We start from the raw sequence: 6,757 nt of genomic DNA on the forward strand, positions 1-6,757 counted from the left end.
AGCTCTCTGGGCCCTGAGCTCCCCCTCCAGAAGGTGAGTCCCATCCCCTTCTCTTCCTCTGCAGCACTAAGAGTGAGGTCCCACAAGAGCATGTGGGTCTCCAAGCTCCTGGCCCATGCCCAGCCCTGATCCCATCAGCTGCTGCCTGCGAACAGAGCCCTGCAGGAAATTCTGCCCTTTCGTTTTCTATATTTATTAAAATATATATAATCATCATTTATTTGCTTCTCCTCCCACAGCTCTTATGGTTACCGGGTTACAGTTGTCATTACCCCTTCTTTTCTCTTCTATTTTTTTTTTCCTTCTGAGTGACATCCCTGTGGGGTCTCCTAATGGCCGAGTGCGTGGGGAGCAGGCACAGCCTCCGGAGCTGGGCTGCGCGGCTGCTGCACGCGTGGGCACCGCTCTCTTGGCCAGGAGCTGAGTGCCCTTCTGCAAGGGGCTATGCTGGGGAAGAGCACACACACGACATGTGGTTTTTCCCCCAAAAAAAAACACATTTTAAACATCTATCTTCTAAGCACAAGTCTCATAACCAAGAGGTAAGCAACTGCAATCAGAATGCCTCCCAACCTTAAAAATAATCCACGAGGAACAAAAGTGCTGCAGGATGCACAAATGGAGCCTGCCCCAGCATAGCCTCGTGAAACACCACTCCAAAGGAGCATTCATTAAGGGCAACCCCACAGACCAAGCGTGGGGGCAGCAGTGATGAACTGGTGAGCTTGCAGTGCTACTCCACGACCACACATGAAAAAGAGCTCAAACGACTGAAGACCCAGGCACTACAGCCCTCAGCTTGACACAGAGATAGGGAATCAGGAGAAGATGAGAGGGGATCTGTTTGCCTCAATAAGACCGTTTTCTTCGTAAAAAATTTCTGTGTCTACAAGCAAACAGCTTCCACGTCATTTAATTTTTATCAGCTTCTTGTTGCTTGTAGGATGGTCACACTTTTTGATTCAAAAAGAGTTTTAAGTGCTCCAAAGGATACAAAGAGGCCCCTCATAATATCCATGCCACTGTTCCAGCTGCTTTTGGCAGCCTTGTCCCAGGCCATGCTCAGTGGGTACAGCGGGTGCAGAACATCCCCACACACACATGCAAGATGTGAAGTGCTCGGTCTCCCAAATTTAACTCCTGCATCCACATTTGCATCTCCCTGAACAGCCACACTGTCCATGGCAGGGGCTGCAGTTGCTCAAAACTTCTACATAAAACCGCTCAGACCTCTGACGAATCCATCTATTGCTTCGCTTTCAACAAGCGGAGGCAATTTAGCTCCACAGGCCTTGCAGAAAATTTAGCATTTTGTGTATTTCACTTTGAAAACTAACAGGAAGCGTGAGTCAGTGCACAACTCCGCAAGCGTTCTCCCCGCTGGCAATGCTATTTTCTAGAAGATAAAAGTATAAATTGTACCTTCCAGGTCCAGAGTCGTTTTTCTTATTAGACAACCCCGTATTAGCAATTCAGTGCCGCATATCCCCATTCCCTTCTGGCCTGATGCACACGTACAGTTTGTACCGCAGGGTAAAACTCCCTGCAGCCGAAGCCCCGCCGAGGAGGCTCGTCACCCCCCTGTCCCAGCAGAAACACACCGGCATCAAGCTCCCCTGGCCCAGCCCTTGCACCAGCAGTGATTGCTCCTGGCAGAGGTAAACACGTTGGGCTGATGCCCCAGGAGCCAAAATAATGTCGGGGGAAAGGAGGAGGGGAGCAGAGGCTGCATACCCTGGGCACAGACCAGCTCCCTCCTCTGCCAGCCTGGCCTGGGGCTGCCACACCAGTGGTGCAAGACCAAGGCACAGAAACAGGTTCCAAATTGTGACATGCATTTAGTTACAGCTAATCTCTGGGGGGATGAAGCCCCCCAGACTCAAACGGCCTAGGCCAGGACAGTCCCAGCCCATGGCCACCCGTCCTGCCCGGCCCTTCCCGGCACCGCAGCCATGGGCAGCCTGTGCGGGAAGGACAAACCCAAAATGCTCCCAGCCTGCAAGCTGAGGTCGCTAACCCTGCCGGGAAGCTGCTGACCCGGTGATCTCTGGGGCTATTTATGGATTTCACCATTAGACTGGATTTTCCCCTCACACGCTGCTGCTGAAGAGCAGGATTCCCCGAGTTCAGCCCTTCCCAGCAAGGGCTGGAGCCTTTGTCCTTATCATGATGTTGGGTCTGCAAGGTGGCCTGGAAGCACGTGCAAGTTCATCCAAAAGTAGAATCACTCCCAGAGTTCAAGAAGCCAAGCAACAAGGACAGATGCTGCTGGGAGTAAGAAGCAATCCCTCCCTCACAATCCCATGCCACGAGGCCCCTCGGTGCCACTGGGGATTTCTGAGCTCTGCACCCCGGGCTCCCTGAAATCACCGGGCCTTCAGTGACAGGGTGCTGCCACGGGCAGGGACAACAGGCTCACAATTCCTGCCAAACCACAAAAAATTAAACTGAAACAGATTATTAAACTAAAAAGAGAGCAATGCACTCATCACAGCCCCCAGCTCTGTTCCTGGAGCCACTAGCCAACCCTCTACTATTCCTTGTGTAAGGAGGGGATATAGTTCCTACTGACACCACCACAAGCCCCCACACCTCAGCGACTCCTCTGCTCACCTCCTTTAGCTATTGCTTTTCTCAATGCAGCCACGCTCACTGCCCAGCCCCGGGGCAGCCCATCTGTCCACGAGCTGGAGATGCCACAAGGAACCTCGCTCACAGGTCTCTGTCCCCTTTTTCCAAGGTTTCAGGTCTTTTCGGATGCCCTGAAAACCCTTCTGGCTGCAGGCACGCTCCTGGCCCAGGCTCTGCAGCCTGAGTGCTCCTCGGCCACCCAGCCTCGCTGTGCTGTGTCCCTTCCCGTGTCACCCTTCCCACATCACCCAGCAGCTGTCCCTGGGGACCCTGCTCCAGCTGCTGACACCGCGAGGAAGGCCAGAAGGCCGAGTGGGTCTCAGCTCTCCCATGCAAACACTCCTCATCCCCCCACAGACCCTACTGCTCCATCGCAGGCTCCATCCTGCCAGCACGCCCCTTTGCAGACTCAGGCAGACCTCCTCCCCCTCCAGCCTGGGGTGCAGAAAAGCTTTCCTCCAGCTAAACTGAGCCTTGACAGAGCCTTGATAGTCCTTTGCCCTTGTGCTGTTGCCCCAATCTTTTATTTATTTATTTATTTATTTATTTTTCCTGGGGCTTCCCTTCCCCACGCGGAGCTTACCTGGGACTGATTTCATCCACCCCACCTTGGGAGCCAGCCAAAAGCCTCATCTCTGTAGACGCCTGGCTGCAGGCAGGAGAAAGCTACCTGCTCCCAGCTGCCATCAGGATGAGCAAGGAGAGCCCCTCCAGGCCGAGCTCTTTAATCCCCAGCATCGTTATACCCAGGAATGGACGGCACACCTGGTATCCCACAGCACAAGATCCTCTCACTCACCCTTCTGCTCCCAGCTCTTACATGCCCTCCGAAATCTGCCAGTGCCCAATACTTTTCAGGCTCATATTAAAAAAAAAAAAAAAAAAAAAAAAAAAAAAAAGGCTGCAAAATCAGGACACTGCTAATTCTTGCTAATGATCTGCTGGGAAAATCCTCCCCTCTGCTCTAAGCAGCCAGGAACAAAGCACAAAGAAGAAACTTCTCGGCACTCCAGACCCCTGCAGAATGCTCCCTTCTACTGAGAGCAGAAAATAATAGAGGCGTGGGAGGAGGAAGAGTCTTTGCACATCGCTCGGGGATACAAAGGCTTACAGGAATAAACCCCGAGAGGCAGGCTTGTCAACCTGCCTGCCAGACCAGGGCTGTGATGGGGCGAAGGGGGGGATGTCTCCCGGATTAGGAGACGGGAAACAAACAGGAGGGCAACGTGAAGCAAATGTTGTTTGTGGGGTCCCACAAGGCTCGCTGCTATTCCACAAATTCAGAAGTGATGGCGAGGAATCCAAATTATCCAGTATGGCCAAGCCTGGACCTGACTGTGAAGAGCTGCAGGAGGATCTTACAGTACTGTGTGACCTGACGATAAAATAACAACGAAAATTAGCATCAGTAAATGCCAACTGATCTCAAATGCGGAGGAAGGGGGGTAACATATTCCTGCACAGGCACTAAAAGGTTTGCAAATTAGCAGCCAGAAAAGACCAAAGTCACTGCAGAGAATGCCATGGAGTCAGCAGATGCCTGTCAGTGGTGGTCGGAGAAGAGGAGCAGAACCCGAGCAGAGGCTGTTAGGCTGCAGGCAAACCCGCACTGAGCCGTGCACGGTTCTGGTTCCCCTCCTCAGAGATGATGTGGCACGGAGAAGGGCAACAGAGCTGACTACGGGGATGTAAAGCACTTTGTACAAGGAGAGACTAAATAGACCAGGAGGAGCCTTAAGCCTGGAAAGAGACGCGATGAAAGGGAGGTGAGATCAGACAGAGCGACCAAGGAGCACATCACTGGAGCTGCAGGAGCCCTGGGCAATTACAGGGCAGCAGGGCTCAAGCAGAAAGCAGCTCAAGCAGCGTGCTTTCACAGACCAACCGCTTCAGAGAAGCTACATCCTCTGGTGGAGGCAGAAAGTAATAGGTTTAAGAGGGACCAGGCAGGTCCCCAGGGAGTTATCCGTCCCTGTGGCTCAGCACAGCCATGGGACATGGTCCCAGCCCCAGCAGCACAACCAGGGGCTGTGCTGTGCCTGCCCCGAGCGCCTGCCACCAGCCACAGGGCCAGAGGCACCTGGGTTCACCCTAGCACGGCCACTTGTCTGGTTTTATTCACAAGAAGAATGAATGAGCTGTTCCACAGTCCGGCACAGTTTGGCACGGACGCAAGAGAAATATTAACAAGGCTCCAAAATAAATTGAGTGCGGCACTTGGGAACCATATGTGGAGGTCAGGAAGAGGTCTCCGTTGGAGAGTTGGGAGGATCCAAATAGATGCTGCACATATTTCTGCAGAGCAGAAAAAGCCTTGAACACAGGCAATGACCTACTTTGCTGCCCTCCAGCGAAGGGTGACACAGCCATGCTAGACCCCAATGGCATTTTCTAATTAAATGCAATAGCAAGGACATTTCAGAAACCCTTCTCTAATGATGGTCGGGTGCTGCAGGATGGTTTTAGCAGCACCACCTGCTGACAGATGTGCCCAGCCCTGGGCTTCAGGCTCCTGCGTGCTGCCCCGTCCTAGGCAGCTGAGGAAAACAAGAGCAGAATTCCTTCTTATCTCTGCTAGATAAACACTGAAAATACGTGGTGTTTGGCCCTGGAGTTTTATGGCTCCCTATTGCAATTTCTCCTGGAACAGGGAGGCCAAGATCCCCACAGCCACAACTGTTGTTGCAATCCACGAGGTTGGCTTTTTGGAAGCTGATAAATGTCTAAGCTGGTAATCTAGCCTGGCAGAGCTGGTCATTAATTAGCTACAGAGTCTGGTTCAGCGCGAGCCCTGCCAAGGAAGCATCTTGCCACTCATTTCCAGGAAGTGGAAAGAGAGCTACAGGCTGCCTGCTACGGGCACCACTCCTCCGCTGAACTGAGCCAGGTCACTCGACAGACCCAGCGTGGGGCAGGAGAAGCCGTGGGAGAGCCATCCTGTGCCCGGAGGAGTGTGCACATTGAGCCCGAACCCAGTTTTAGTCGATGTCTTTCTGTTGCACTCACATCCTTCATGGACTCAGACCAGCCCTCGCATCGAGACGAAGCCCTGGAGAGCCAAGGACAGCGGGCACCCGGCTGGCCTGGCCCCAGCAGAGGCTCTTGCCAGAGAGGCAGGCGATGCCTCCAGGCGGTTTTTGCTGCCGCTTTGTTTTTGCTTTCAGCCTGGCTGCGACTGCCAGGACAGCGAGCACGATCCTGGCTGCCAGTGCAGTGGGACTGGGGGCAGACCCCGCTGCAGCACAGCCCCCGTTGAGACCAAGCCCCCTCCATAAGCACAGAGCAGAAAGCGGCTGCCTCTCTCCACCCAGGACACCCGGGAGCCAGGGCAGCAGCAAGCAGAGAGGCACAGTGGATGCGTAAAGGATCGACACGCTGCCCCATAACAGAGGCAGCCACCACAGCCCCCGAGAAGCCTTCACAGCAAATAAACCCTGCAGTGAAGCACACCCCATGGTGCAGGGACTGGTCCCACGGTGCCACACCAGTGACACAAATGCCCCCCCCCCATCTGCAGCTCTCCAGCCCCCAGCTTCAGCCTCTCCAGGGCTCGCACTGGTGCCTCTGTGCCCCACAGATCCCGTTGGGATCGGATCCCAAGGCTGTGGCGAGGTGCCCAGCCGGCACGGGATGGGCAGCACACAGACAGCGCTCCTGGAGGAGGCTGCAAAACCAGACATGAGAAAAGCCACGTACGTCTGAGGCACGGCCGCGATGCTCCTAAACGGCTTCTCCAGGTACCGCCACACGTGTCTTCTCGGTTCGCCTTTTTCTTCTGAAATAAGCCATGGTGACGGGAGGCGGCGGGTGGAAAAGCCGCGTCTGCTCTTGCACGTCTGCTTCGCTCGCAGGCCCCCTCGCTTGTGCAGGGTATTTTCGCGTGAGCCCTTCCATATGGCCTCTCATCCATCACTGCTCCTTGCCAGAGTGCCCTTACATGGGCAAGGCGGAGGAAGCAGAGCTTCTGGCCAGGAGGAAATCCTGTATTCCCCTAAGTGACAGCCTAGCTCCTTGTACAAACATTTACCCATGTTTCCCATGAGGTAGGAAAGTAAAATTTAGGCTATGTGTACCCTAAGTGCCAGAAATGTGTATTTGTTCTCCAAACAGTCCTTTAAGTGCTTTT

This window comes from Netta rufina (genome assembly GCF_964035555.1).
Source record: "Netta rufina genome assembly, chromosome: 20".
NCBI lineage: Eukaryota > Metazoa > Chordata > Aves > Anseriformes > Anatidae > Netta > Netta rufina.